Source organism: Oxyura jamaicensis, chromosome 10, assembly GCF_011077185.1.
Source record: "Oxyura jamaicensis isolate SHBP4307 breed ruddy duck chromosome 10, BPBGC_Ojam_1.0, whole genome shotgun sequence".
In the NCBI taxonomy this organism is placed as follows: Eukaryota; Metazoa; Chordata; class Aves; order Anseriformes; family Anatidae; genus Oxyura; species Oxyura jamaicensis.
Window position 1 is genome coordinate 20,563,451 of NC_048902.1, and position 14,200 is coordinate 20,577,650.

A 14,200-nucleotide genomic window follows, 5' to 3' on the forward strand; every position below is an offset into this window, starting at 1 on the left:
TCGCTGAGCACCGGCGGGGCGAGAGGAGCCGCGGAGGGGGCGGCCCGGGGCTGCCCTCGGGAGGGAGCCGCCGGTGAGCCACGGGGGGGAGGGAGCGGGGCCGGTGCGCCCGGTGGGAAGGGGTCGGAGGGGCCCTGGGCACGCGGGGAGCTCCGGGGTGGCTGGGGGACGGGGGGTGGGGGGGAGAATGGGAGACGTTCGTGCTCGGGGGGTGCTCGGGGAGGTGGCGGCACCGTGCCTGGGGGGGGCGGGGGGAGGCTGGCTGTGGTGCCTGGGGACGTGCGGTGGGGGTGAGGGGGGGGGTTGGAGGGGGACATCCTGGGGCTTTTGGGGTCTTCTGGGGCTTTTCTGCCCCTAATGGTCCTGAGCCCCCGTGACCCTGTGCTCCCGAGCCCCCGAGGTCCCGGCTGCTGTGGATACCGGGCGACCAGGACCGCCTGTGCCAGCCCCACCTGCACGGCGCCGCCTTGGGACGCAGCGCCCACGCGGCCCACGCAGGCCTCGCACGCGGGGTTCTGTGCGATCCCCCCTAAGGGCAGGGATCTGGGGGGGGGCTTCGTTGTAAGGCGAAGTCAGGAAATCCCCAACGCGTCCGCTTAGGGACGCGTGTAGGCGTCGGCCTGAGCGTCCTGGGGCTGTTTGGTTTCTGCCCGTTCCGAGCGTTGCTGTCGCGCAAAGTTTTAGCTGATTTATTCCGCCTCGAAGCCGGACGTTAACGCTGCGAAGGCGAATAAATGGCCGGGAGCTTCCCGGGCAGGGCAGGAGGAAAACCTCTCCCCCGTAGCACGCTGATCCCGCTCTGCCGCGGGGCGCCAGCTGCCTTTAGACGCCTGAAGGTGGTGGTGGTGGTGGTAGGAACTTGAGGCGTTTGGCTCGTTCCTTCAGGGGCAGGGGCGCCGGCAGGCAATGTTTCTCCTGGTCGGAGCCTTTGTAGCTGATAAAAAACGAGAAGTGAGCCCTTTCCCTCCCAGGCGAGGCGTGACTCCCGCGGCTGCCTCGTGCCCCTGCTTTTCAGGTGCTTTGAGGAAGTCTCGGCAGCGCAGACGTCAGAGTCCTGCGGCAGCCGTGTCTGTGGCAGGCATCTAAGCTAAAACATTCAGGTGAGAAGGACGAGTCCTCAATTCACGGAGCCGATCTGAAGCGCCGCCTTCACCGGGCCCGGCCGCCCCAGCCGGCAGAGCGCCTTTGGCCGTGGTGCTCCGACAGGAAAACTTGGATGGAGGAAATGCCGGCGCTTATCGCCCCGGGGGGCACGCGGGAGAGTTCCTGAGCTCCCCAGCAGGTAATAGCGGCGGGGTCTGCGCTGGGGCTGGCACCGCTTTGGGTTTGTTTTGTTTTTTTTTTCCACCTCATCAGTGGAAGCGTTCCCGAAGCACCGCCTGGAGGAGGCCGCCCCCTTTGTGTCACGCCGCGTGTCGCACAGCCAAAAATTAGGAGGGCCCTGAGATGATTAGCGGCTGGCTGCTGGCCCGGAAAGAGGGAAAGCTGGGCCTGGCAGCGTCTGACAGGAATTTTCTGTAAGAGAAGTGTCCTCAGCCCCTTCATTGTCCGGCTGATCCCCCAACAAAGGCGCTCCCGTCGGTAACGCCGCGGCTGTAGCGGGAGCAGCGAGAGGTGAGCCAGGCAGCAGCTCGCGCACGTGCTGAGGTGAACAAGGGGTCCGGGACATCAGTTTTAGAGAAACGGACCCATTTTTCCCCGTTCAGTATAAAAACTCCCCTGGAGCAGCCGTGGTAGCCTTATAACGTCGGCAGGTGATGGTCAGGGCGCTTTGCTCAGAGGTGGAGCCGCTCTTCGGGGTGTTTCTGCCCTTTGGTGTTTTCCTTCTCTCTTCTCGGGATCCTGAAAAATAACAATAATAATAATAATAATAACGAGTTGAATTTCACTAAAGTCGAAGTAGCTCTCTCTGAACGCTTAATTGAGCCGGAAGATGAAGAGGCATCTGCTGGCAGCGTGTCTCCGACTGGTTACTTCGCTGCTTGGCTGCGTGTTAATGATCCGCCTTTCATGTCTGCAGCCGGCAGAGCTTCGAGGGCGAATTTCTGCCGCCTTCCAAAGCGAGTTGGCTCACCGCCTCCTCTCGTGCTGCAGACCCACAACGTGGGCAGATGTTCCCCTTTTCATAACATCAGGACCTCGTGATTTTTTTTCCTCCTTGGGCACCAAGTGCACCCGAATAGGATTTGGGAAGTTCTCAGACCCGTTGACAGATGAATTCCCCAGGTGCCTGCCACAAGCCCGGGTCCTTCCTTGCCTCCTGGCCTGGCAGCGTGGGGGCGGTCGGGCTGATGTTTAACCAGGTCCTCTGGACTCCCAGGCATTGCTTCCCGGCTGGGTTTTAAAAGGTAAATATCGAGTCTGAGCCATTGGAGGCGGCAGATAAAACGCGTGGTAATGAGATCCTGCAGAAGAAAGGAAACGAGCTTTTAATTAGCGCCTTATCTCGAGTATGCCACCTTTTCTTTTTTTTTTCCTCGCCTCCGTTGCTTGGACCATTGGAGTTAGAGGTTGGCTGGTGTCCTCGGACACCTGAACCAGGTGGCTGGTGGCGCTGGTAGGGCCCGAGGTGCGAGCTCGTGGTTGCACGCACCTTGCTGCTCTCACGAGTTGGTCCGGTGACGTTTCCCGGAGGCTGAATTGAGCGGTGCCTGAAGTCACACGTTGGGCACCGCAGGTGGCTTTCCACGTGCTCTTTTTGTAAACGTGCCTGTAGTTGAAGGAAAATCTTGGTAAAAGCGTCAAATCACCGGGCTGTGGTGCCGAGCTCTGCTCTCAGGGACAGCGCCAGGACCCGAGGGAACGGCCCGGAGCTGGGACAGGGGAGGGTCGGGCTGGGGGCTAGGGAGAGGTTCTGCACCCAGAGGTGGTCGGGGACAGGGACAGGCTGCCCTGCGGAAGAGCTGAAGGGAGGATGAAACGAGGCTGACTCGAGAGGAGGGCTCTTCATCCCGCACGTGGTGTGAGCCTGGTTGGGCTCCTGAGGGGGCTTTGCTCATGCTCGGTGTTCTCTGTCCTGCTTCGTGCCTTGAAAACACGAAGGCTGCTACAGGAGATTGCAGCTTCTCTGTCGCTTGCAGGGTGAGTTCAGTCGGTGTGCTTCCTTGAGAAGCCTTCTGAAAACTGGGAGAGGCCCCGAACTGTTCCAGCGCAGGAAATGCGGCTGTTGCGTGGTTTTTTTTTTGTCGCCTTAATTGCATTAAGGTATGCAGGAAATTCCACAAAGCCTCGAAACAAAGGAATGGGTTTATCAGAATCTCTTGGAGCCGCTGGAGCCTCGTTTGGAGGTGAAAAATCAGGAGTTTTCGCTTGTCTTAGAGATCCCGAAGGGCAGCTTTGCCTTTGGTAAGAGCGAGAGGAGACTGCGAAGGCAGCTTTGTTCCTCCTCCGTTTCCGTGTTCAAAAGGAAATGATTTCCCAGGTTTTTCCTGGGCATGCTCTTCCCAAAGAAGCGGTTTTGGTCTTTTCCTTCTCCTCCTGTCCCCGGGTGGGTGGGGATCCTTGGAGGAGCCCTGCAGGCATCCAGCCCCGGGGTGCTGCGAGCAGAAGCGCCCTGCTGATGGTTTCCATCAGTCGAAATAGGCGAGTGTGAGGCCAGCCTTCAGCCCTCCTTCATTAACAACACACTTAACGAGGTCACAGCCTTCAGTAACGGCCAGGCTGTGAAGGTCAGGGTCTGGCACCCGCAGCTGCAGCGCCCGGCTCCTGTCGGGGCAGACCCGAAGGCCCCCGGTCGGGCTCCCCAGCCGCCTGCAGTTGGTTTTCAAATTCTCCCGGGATTTCCCCTTTTTTTTAAGGAGGAAGCAGGGCTGTTTCACCTAGCCTTCCCCCGGCACTGGGTTTTTACCTCTTCGGCATTCCTGTTTCTCCGTAAGGTTTGCAGCCGGTTGTCATAAACGGGCAGAGCCCGCTTAATGAGCTGCCGTGGACGTGTTTAATTGCCGAGCGCTTTGGAGACGTTGGAAGGCTGAACAAGCAATTCTCCCATCAACAGCCTGAAAGCAGGGTTTAGCCAAACCGGGCTTTTAGCTTCTGGTTTGAATGGAAGAATCACAGAATTTAGGGGCTGGAAGGGACCTCAAGAGATCATCGGGCCCAAGGGGTCTTTAGTTTTTTTTTTTTGTCTCTGTCAGCTTGATTTATGTTTCTGCTTTTTGGTAGGCAGAGATAAAAAATCTTTTCATACATTGTCAGCTTCGGTTTCTGGGAGGCTGACAAATAAACCATCTTGAAGTCAGAGCTCAAGCTGTCCCGTTAAAAGGTGCGTGAGGATGAAGCTATGCACAGAAGGCTGCGTGTTATGTTGTCTTATTTTTTTTTTTTTTAAGATCTTGCAAAAAAAAAAAAAAAAAGCGTTAACTGTTGTGCGGATCCCGAGGCGAAGGACGGGCGGGCTGCTGCCATCCCTGCTGTTTCATGTAGGCTTCCTTCAAAACCCTGAGAAGCTTTGCTCTCCTCGCGGGGCTTTCGGGTGTCTCCTAATGAGAAATGTCGACAAGTGAGCTCGGGGCATCGTCTGCAGCAGAAAGGGAGACGTAATTCTGTGTTGTTGGTTTTTTTTTTTTTCTATACCATTTCTCCGCGTGTCTGAGGACCCAAACCGGGTCGTGTGCTTCACACCGCAGGGGCGGTGGTCCTGCAGGTGATGAGGGACGGGGCATCAGCGGACGAAGAGGGAAGGCGGCATCGTTTGCGTGGTTGGTTTTAAATCCATTTTAAGTAGAGCCGTGCACCTCTATTCCATCCCGTTTCTGTAACGGGTTTGGGGTGTGTTTTTTTTTTTTCCCCGTGGAGCTGCCACACAGAAGGTGAATTTAGGTGAAATCTTGGTTGCTCGCCAGCCCCACAGCTTCGGTGTCGGAGCCGTGCCTGCTGTCCCCGACAGCCGAGTTCCTCCCGGTATTAGCGGCTCCTTGCCGTGCTCTCGGTGCAGTCGGTGTTCTTCCAGAAAAAAAAAATGAATTTCCGAGGAGGTGAAACTGTAAAAAAAAAAAAAAACCCATCAGCGAAGCTCGTCGCTTCTGGGTGGGTGGCAGGAAGAGCTCCGTCGTGCTCTGCCATATGCTAGTGCTGACTTCAGGCTGGTTTGAGGATTACACAGCGGTAATCCCCGTGGCCTGGCGTGACCTGGACCCCAAGAGGACGGCGTGGCGGTGGTGCGGGGATATGGGACACCCCTTAATGCTCCCAGCCCTGAGGATGCTGCTGGGGCTGCCCCACGGATGGAGCCCACCCCAAGCCTCCTGGGGCTGCGCTTGCTCATCTCCTGCAGCAGTTTTTGGCTTTCAGACCGTGCCCAGCACCTCTCTGCAGGCAGGGAGCTCTCTGCACAGCCCCGCTGGACCACGGGCACCACAGCAGGGCACACGGCGAGCCCTGGGTGGCCGAGGAGAGCAGGTCAGGCGCTTCCAAGCGCGGCAGGTAATTTATAAATGAATTTATAAACGCCGTCGCTTCGTGGAGGCGAGGGAGATCCCAGCAGCAGCAAACTGGTGCTTCGCAGTAAACAAAGCCTTTCGCAGGGGAGATCTGGGAGTAAGCAGAAAGGATTATTTTTAAGCTCCGAGCTTTGCGTGCCTGGAGATTTTAATTTTTTTTTTTTCTTTAACATTAAATAGGTTTAGAACAGAAAATGTTGCCTGGTACGTAATGCTTCCCAAACCCTTGGCAGATGGGTAGCTGTGTTTCCAAACATCAGACGTTTCAGCTGTTTAATGCCTGTTTTTTAAGCATGAACAGCGCGCTCGGAGAATGTTCATATTAAAGCCTGCTGAGAATTAGGCTTTTAAAAGAGGCATTTTTAATATTTTATCATGCGAAGTGACAAATTATGGAAAACAATGCAAGGCTTGGGCTCCTTCTCCCAGCACACAGAGCAGCATCGCGCTGGGGACGGGGGGAGCTGAGTTCTGCGAAAACTGCCCCGCACGCACACGTGTAACCTCGGGTGTCAGCGCTGGAACAGTTGGCGGTGGGAACGGGATCGACGCCTGGCTGGGAGGTGAGAAGAAGCAGGATTTTGTGCTGAATTCAGATGTTCCCTTCACAAATCGTGGGCTGTTTCCAGCACGTGCCCCCACGGTGCTTTTCCGATCCTCCCCGCGGTGTGTTAGAGCTCCGGGCAGGAGGGGACGGATCCCTGGTGGTGTGACGTGGGGCACGTCTGGTTCTTAAACTTGTATTTGAACTGTGTCAAAAATAAATATTTGGTGACTGATGTCGTAGGGAAGCCTGACGGATACAGGAGGTGAGTTTGCTCAGGGCAGGTGGGGCTCGGGGCTGAGAACCAAACACCGGCAGCGAACGCGAGCTGGTAGCCAAAGGGTTCTGCAGAGCCCTGGGCTTTCTTAGAAAGCCAGCTCTTGGCATCAGTGTTCAGCAGCAGTGTTCTTGGGATACGTGGGCTGTAAAATTTATAGAGTAATAGATATGCAAATGTGCTGCCACGACTCTGAGGGCTGTATAGTAATGCAGAATTGTGACATGTTTTTCGCTATTTGCAAAAATTGGCTTTCTTGCAGGAGTGCGATTTATCAGGTTCTCACCTTTTAAAAAGCAGAATTCTCAGTCTCTTACCTAAATACATTTTTTTTTTCTGTTTTATGGTATTGGTGGCTTGGGAAAATGAAAGCTGAAAGCAGCGTTTGGGGTTAGCTCGCAGGTCACTCACAGCAGCAGCGCTTCCCGAAGGCTGTTTCTGCTTTTCAGAAGACCCGAGGTGGTGCTGCACTTCTCCGACACTTAATTGCTTCGTCTCCTGCCCTGTGTGCTCGGAAAAGGGCGAAGTACCGGGGGTCAGACGTCGGGCTGAGCAGTGCCTGGAAGCCCCAGGTGTCTGAGCCCTGCTCTGGGTGTTTGCTGGGGCATGGCCCTGCGATGGCAGAGCAGAGCGCCGGGATCTTGACCTTACGGACTCTGAGCCGAGCGCTCTGGCCTTGCCTTAAATCCCATGTAACAGTTGATAAACCTCTGTAAAGGAAAGAAACGCTACTCTCACTGTCCCCCCTCTTTTTCTTATACATGTAAATATTTGCGTTTTCCCTGACATGGGCTATAGGGCTCACGGTTTACACACAGCACAAAATACTTGGGGTGAAATCCCAGGTGCACAGCTCACTGAACTTACTTGGAGGCAGGTGCTGTAACGGTGAGCTTAATCCTTGTTGGGGCTGCTGCTGTAAAACGGGCACCTGTAGTGAACACCCTGCGGTACAACGTTCTGCTCAGAAGTTCTGCCTGCGTGCCAGTGAGCCTCGAGTCTTGGGTCTGTTACTCTCATCGACCTTTCCTGTAAGAGGTGAGCTTTCTGCACAAAATTTTGCAGTATTAAAATATATATATATGTATACAAGATGCCACTTGGCGTGACTCCTGGCACCGCTCTCCTCCCGTTTCAGCCGCTGACGCGTGCGACCAGGCATTGCCCGAAGTGGCAGGGCTCCTCGCAGCCCGCAGCAGGCTTTCTTGTTCTCCGGCCTTTGCTTTAACAGCACACAAACCCGCGTGGGGCTGCAGCCGCTGCTGGGTTTTGGCAGCCGGGTGCTGCTGCTCCCACCCCGTCCTCTCCCTGCCTCCGAGTGCCCTCTGCTGGAGCTCGCTCCCCCCTCGGCAGTGACGGGTTTGGCCCTGGGTGAGCTTTGGCACGGCTTGTGCGTTGTCCCCCAGGACCCCTGGGGGTCCGACTGCTGTTGGCGATCGTTTCTCTTGGGGCTCGCTGTAAAAATGCCTCGTCCTGCTGTTCTGCGTTGGCCTGGTGTTTGCCTGGTCGGAGGCACGGCAGCGCGCCGGTGAGCCTGTGGGGCACGGGAGCGGGATGCCACAAATCCTGCCTGGCTTTGAGCCCGAAAGGTGTCCTCTGCTCGCCAAACCAAGCCTGAGCGTGCTGGGATTCCACCCCCAGAGGCAGGCAGACCCGTCTGCATTTCGCTGGCTTACTGGGGAACCGGCTCCAAAATCACTTAGTTTGACCCCATTTCTTGTGACCCTGTCGAGTACCTGTGACCCTGTCGAGTGCCTGCCTTGTGGGACAGGAGCCTCCCAAAACGCGTGCCCTGTTCTTGCCCTAAATCTCTGCCTCGTGCTGGGTCAGATGTAAGAGCACCAAACACCGGCACCCCTCAGCCACCGCCTTCCTGGCACACGTCGGGGGCTTTGTGCAGCCTGCGGCCGTGCAGGGGTCTGTGCCGGGCTGTTTCCCCGTGCCGGGCTGCTTCCCCTGCCCGTGCAGCCACAATTCCTGTCAGGGGGCAAGGCCGAAACGTGGGGCAAAAATCCGGATGGAAAGGAGCAGCGGGTTTCCGCGGTGGCAGGGCGTTCGTGCGGCTGTGGTGTGTGCGTTAGGAATTCCGTGTCTGCCGTGAGGATTTCCTGAATATTAACACCGTCCTCACACTGAGCAGCTAATTGGGTGCTGTCGCTGTACCCACCTATTTAAATTGAAAAGCTTCTCGTGAACCACAGACGTCGGCTGTGCTCCTCTCTCCCCCTGTCCCGCCGCTGCCCTCAGGGCACGGCCGAGGAGCGGGGCAGTGCCTGTGCCCAGCACCCGGTGCTGGGTCAGCACGGAACCGGGCAGCTCTGGGGATTTTAGTGGTGTTTTAGGGAGGGTTTTGTGTCGCTGCGTGGGCTCGGGGATAGGATTTGTACGAGGCAAAGGATTTGTACGGGCAGAACCTTCCGAGTGGGTCAGCAAGGTAACCTCCGCTGTGCTGCGGCCCTCCTTGCTCACACGATGGCTGCAGAGCGGCTCGCTTTGTGCCGTGGCACGGTTTTGCTCAAGAAAAGCTGGGCGCCTCTCGTGTAGCTTGGATCGAAGAGAAGGAATCCTCATGCCAGGGAGCTGTGAGACATGGACGAAAAATTAAGGGAGGCAGGGAAGAACCAGCCCCCTCAGGAGGGGGCTTCGGGGAGCGCTGGGCCCCATGGCAGAGGCAGCATCTGCCTGCCCCATCCTCAGGCTCCTGGGCAGCCGTGTCACTGCTCTCTCCCGGTAAAAACTTCTTTTTTCCCTCCTCTGGGAGCTGTTCCTCTGCGCCGAGGATGCACGTCCTGGGAGGCCTCGCTTCCCGAAGGCGCTGCGGCGCACGGTTAAATAATAGAAATCAAGCTCTTGGGGAAGGCGAGGGAAGGCCGTGTGGAAGCGCCGGGCACTATCCAAAACAGATGAAATAGATGTGCGTGGAGTGCTGCTCGCCTGCCGTAACCTGGCTGCAGGGAAAATACACGCGGTGCTTTGCCTTTGTTTGCTGCGATTTGTAAGTAAGTGTCAAGGAAATGAGGATTTGGCTGTAAGGATGTTTTCAAGGCCACGTATGTATTTTTTTTTTCTAAGGAGGATCGTGGAAGACAAGCTGACAATTTAATGGTGCATGATGCACTAATAAAAATGTCTGTGTGGTTGCCTTTAATCCTTTAAAGGAGAGAAAAGCAACACAGCAGTTATCAGCATTCAAAAGGCAAGATGCGGGCTGAAATGTATGCAAAGCCTTGGAGAGGGACCGGAGAAATGTACCCACTATGTTGCAGAAAGCTTCTGACAGGCACATCACATCTCTGAAAGTAAGATTTGAATTATTAGAGCTGCCTTTGTTTATTAAATTGAGCCTCCAGCGAGAGGATTATAGGAAGAAATACTGAGGCGGCTCAAGTTGCGTTGGCATAAATTTTAATGGGTGATAAAATTTACTTCATTGAGCTAATTCAGTGAGAAAATTCAAATAGATTTTAGAAAACATAATCCAGGTGTGTATTAGGTGCCTAAAAAAAAAAAGAGACTTCAAATGCAGGAATAAGCCTCCTTTTGTGGAATCCAGTGCGCTTTTAGCGGAGGGTAATCCTTTTAAGACAAGACTACTTCAAGGCGAGCTCCAACAGAAGAGGTTTTGTTTAATTTTAAATTGGGAATGCAAGGGAAGGAGGCAGGAGGGCTAATAAGAGCGTAATTATACATGCCGCTGCCAAGCTGAGGAAGGGCAGAGACCATTAAAATGCCGTTTTAGGAGTTAATTACACGGTGGGTCAAGTTGATGCTGGCGTCCCGAGTTGTGTTTAATCCACGTTTATCGGGTGCGTTTGGGATGGTGCCTCCGTGCACCTAATTCCGATGTCAGGAAACTTTTTGGTTACGAAACGCCCTCAGAAAGCTTCCAGCCTCCGCAGGCTTTGTGCCCCGTTGGCTCCGACGAGGAAATATGCAAAAGCAGTAAGGGAGATGGAAAAACCTCGGTGAATATTCTGGGGCCGGCACACACGCCATAAGTAAAGCGTCGCGGCGGAGTTGGGTTAGTTAAATCTTTTCTGAAGCTCATTTTAATAATTCCGGAGCCTCTGCTACTGCTCCGACGTAGCCGGCTGTAATTGGTTTCAAGGTTAGCCTCTGCCTTGTGCTTTATTAGCTTTTCGGTTTATGCTCTTCCACTCGTGCAGTTCCTCAAGTGAAACTCCATAATGGGGCAGCTAAAAGGGAGCTCCTCGAAATACGGGCTTTAAACTGGAATTCTTCGGGAACGTCTAATGAAAGCTCCGCAAGAGGCAGATGCCGGGATTTGCTCGTCAATTGGTGGGATTGTGGTGGGGAGAGCAGATCAGGCTCCTTCGCCGCTGATGTGCTGCCTGGAGGAAGTGACATTTATGCTCTTGATCCTTCAGTGATTCTGCATGTCAAGAGCTGAGCCTGGAAATTCGTCAGCAGGGCTGTCTTAAGAGCAGGCAGGACTGAGTAAGAGGATTTCTACAGATAGAGGGGAAGGGATTCAACTCCAGCGGCTGCTGCGGATCCTTAAGTACTCCAATTTTATTTTTTTTTCCTCTCTCCCCATCTCCCCTGTAGGAAATCGGAGAGGGAAATCTCGTCGGGTCACCCACCAATGTATTATTGAAGCTGAAACACCCGAGCCGCGTTAGAATTCGGAGACCTCCCTTTGCTTAAGGTAAGCAAGGAGCAGATCCCCTGCTTCGAATACCCAGCTGGGGCTAAGTCTGGGGGGGCTGCGACGGGCTGGAGCTGCCCAAGTAACGCTCGTCCGGCTGCGAGCTGAGCTGCCAGCCGCGTTTGCAGGAGGTGCCGGCTGGAAAATCTCCTCTGCGGGGGCTTTTACCAGCCCCGGTAAGTGAGCCCGGGGTGAGAGGTGCCTGGCTCGGGGGGCCGTGGAGCTGGGGGGGCCGTGGGGAGCTGCGGTTCTGTTGCCAGGGGATGCGTGGAGGGTGCCGGTGTGTGCAGATAGCGCCGGGAGATCATTCCAGGGGAAGATCATTCCAGGGGAAGATCATTGCGGAGGAGGCAGCGCGTGAGGCCAGGTCTGCGTGCTGTTAGCCTGGCTGCTTGGTTCTGCGTGAGAAAGCTGTTAATTGCTTGATTGGGGTGCCGTGCAATTAGCTGTGCTGTGAGCTCGAGGTCTGTGGCGTGGAAGAGGCAGGGTTTTAACCTGTTGTACGCGTGGGGAGGATTTAGGATGCTGGATAAAACACAAGCGTTAAACCGGAGCTTGGCTCTCCACGGCGCTCTGATTTTCCAGAAGCAAAAGTTTCTCCTTGTGGTAAATGCAGTGATTTATTTCTCCTTGGTCTTCGACAGTTCCCCTGCTTAGTTGTGGTACATCTCGCTGTGCACGGGTTTAGGAAACCTGATTCAGAAGGAGAGCAGCCCGAACTGGAGGCTCGGAAAGCTTCCCGGGGCTTCCAGCATGCCTCCTGTGTCACAGCTGAAAGATAAAAGCCCTTTTGGAGCTGCTACACCAGAAAAGCGGTTTCAAAGCATTTCAAGATGATTAAAGGAAACTTTAAACTTCTGCCTGATAATTAATACATGCTGCTCTCCTGGGCTTGATCGGCGCTGGGTGAGTTCTGGTTTTCCGAGCCTTGCAGCTGAATTCAGCCCGGGGTGTGCTCCCCGGGGTCCCGCTGGGGTTTGAGCCCGGTGTGTAAGCACCCAGCCCGTGCTGGGACAGGGGATCTGTCCTCTGGGCTGCGCGGTGCAGCAGGGCGGTCTCGAGCCCGGAGCGCTTTAAATTCTCCGCTTACTCCTAAACGAGCGGAAAGGAGCAGTTAGCAATTCAAATAGTCTGGAGTGGCAAATGAATTTCCACTGGGCAGACAGACACGTGTGGAAATTAAGGCAGTGTTTGCAAAAAAAAAAAGGCATCCATTTTGTGTTACTGTGCTGTGCTTCTTCCTCTGTGCAGCTGGAGTGGAAAACAAACGCTCCGAATCCCTGGTGGAGGTTTTACCGGTTGCTCAGAACCTTCCCTCTTCCATCAGCTCGTGTATTCTGCAGGTGTGCTCCTGAACTGTTTGACTTGTCAAACTCATCATCCTGCCCAGACTTTTTCAAGCTTTAACTGATCGTAGAGCATGCTTTTTATTAACATCGAGGCAATAGAATCTGGGAGAATGCTCCCATTGACTGGGGGAGTGAAGTTTTGCTGCCAGGTTTTAAATATATGTTCTCTTAAACTCGCTTGGCAATCTGCTTATGCGAGCATCATGAGTCTTCATATTTGAAATGATTTTTTTTTTTCTTTAGGATGAAAGTAGTTGGAGATCTGAATTGCGAGGGGTAGATGAAATTAAGCAGCAGAAGCAGTGATGGCAATCTACAAAGCTTTAGTGTGTTAATGTAGCCCAGGCATTATCCATATTTAGAAGCAGACTAGATTGAATCCTGGAGCAAACGCCGAGGTATTCAGAGACTCCTGTCTTGATCGTGTTTTCCTGTAAGTGATGGGTGGTACGAAACGGTGTTTTGAAGGAGATGCTAAAAATTATTCTGCTGCTGCGAGAACCGTATCGGATATTAATTGCCCCCAAGTTCGTTTTGTATTTTTTTTTAGAAGAACACTGGGGAGGGCGGTGGATACAAGAGCGATGTTTGTAAAATTTCCTAGCCCCGTGTAGACCTTATTTTGCTGTCATGAATTATTTAGTGTTTCCAGTCTGCTGTCGTGCTGTATTTAATATGTTTTAAATGACATGGAATCCGTTAATACGATGGAGGAGAAGATCTGGGCGGACTGATAATTAATCTGCCAGGGGGAACAGCAGAAGAGAAGCTGTTGACATAGCCTGAACAGTTTATTTTATACAAACAAGGAGCGTTTTAGCATCCAGTAAAAGGGTATTTTGATCGACCTGGACGGAGCAGCTTCGTGGAGCCGGTGTCTCCACTCCGGCACAGAGCCCTGACCCTGGCTGGAGCCTCTGGATGCACAGCAATATAAAGTAATAATTTATAGGCTCTCAGTGGGGTTGTAAGTGAATAAAGAGTGAATGCATTGAATTTCTGGATGAAAAAAGAGTCCGTAGCATCCAGAAGAAAATAGCTCAGTATTGTAGACCTATTAATTATGTTCCAATATCGAACAGCTGTTGGACAGAAGCACCGGGAGGAAATTCTGTTCCTGGCAGTCAGGCGCATGGGTGCACGCGGGTACAACTTGTAAAAGAAACTTTTTACAGTGCTGCTGGAAGTGGAGTGTTCTGCCTGCACGTTTGCTCCTCTCCTTCGCTACCAGAGGCACCTGGGGCAGGAATAGAAGCACAGAGCTGGAAGGGACCCACCAGGATCCCCCAGTCCAGCTCCTGGCTCCGCGCAGGACCACCCAAAAATCAGACCGTGTGTCTGAGAGCGTTGCCCAAAGGCTCCTTCAGCTCCGGCAGCTCGGTGCTGTGCCCGCGTCCCTGGGGAGCCTGTCCCAGTGCCCGAGCACCTCTGGGTGCAGAACCTTTCCCTGACACCAACCTGAGCTGCGTGCTCCCTGCCCCTCCGTGCTGAGCTGCCTCCTGCCTGGGTGTTTGTCTCGGAGCAGCTCCAGGTAAACCGCGTCCTTCCGATGCAGCAAGGACTTCCTCGGTTACTTCTGCCGGCAGATGCCCTTCACTGACGTCCTTTCTTCCTTCTTGATGGCCTCAGTTCATGTTTGCAGAGCTGGTTGTTAGATTGGGTTTTCCTGTAGCACTTCTGTGATGGTCTCTGACTGCGCTTCGGTGGTAACTGCTTGGCTGTAATCATTAGGATGAAGTCCTCCAGGTTTGTTTGATTTATCATCCGTTTCAAATACCTGAGTGTGTGTCTGTAGCACACCTACTGAAGTTTAAGACCAGCTCAGTGAGACGGCGATGGCCTTTAGATTAGGGAGGAGATTTTGGCTTTCGTTTATTACTTCTGCCTTGTGTTAATTAAGACTTCAGCTGATTTTTCACTAGC

General features: G+C 54.0%; 1 protein-coding gene across 3 annotated transcripts in view; it reads left to right on the top strand.

The window, feature by feature from the left end:
• The window catches only part of GLCE (glucuronic acid epimerase), a 44,624-nt gene that overhangs the window by 269 nt on the left and 30,155 nt on the right, over positions 1-14,200 (top strand). Inside the window, exons 1-3 of one of the 3 annotated variants that reach the window (XM_035335653.1) lie at positions 9,180-9,558; positions 10,648-10,717; positions 10,829-10,928. The gene's annotated coding sequence lies outside the window, so the exon portion shown is untranslated. Of the gene's footprint in view, positions 1-9,179; positions 9,559-10,647; positions 10,718-10,828; positions 10,929-14,200 lie in introns of those variants that run through there. The other 2 variants (XM_035335654.1, XM_035335652.1) reach the window with 2 other exon arrangements.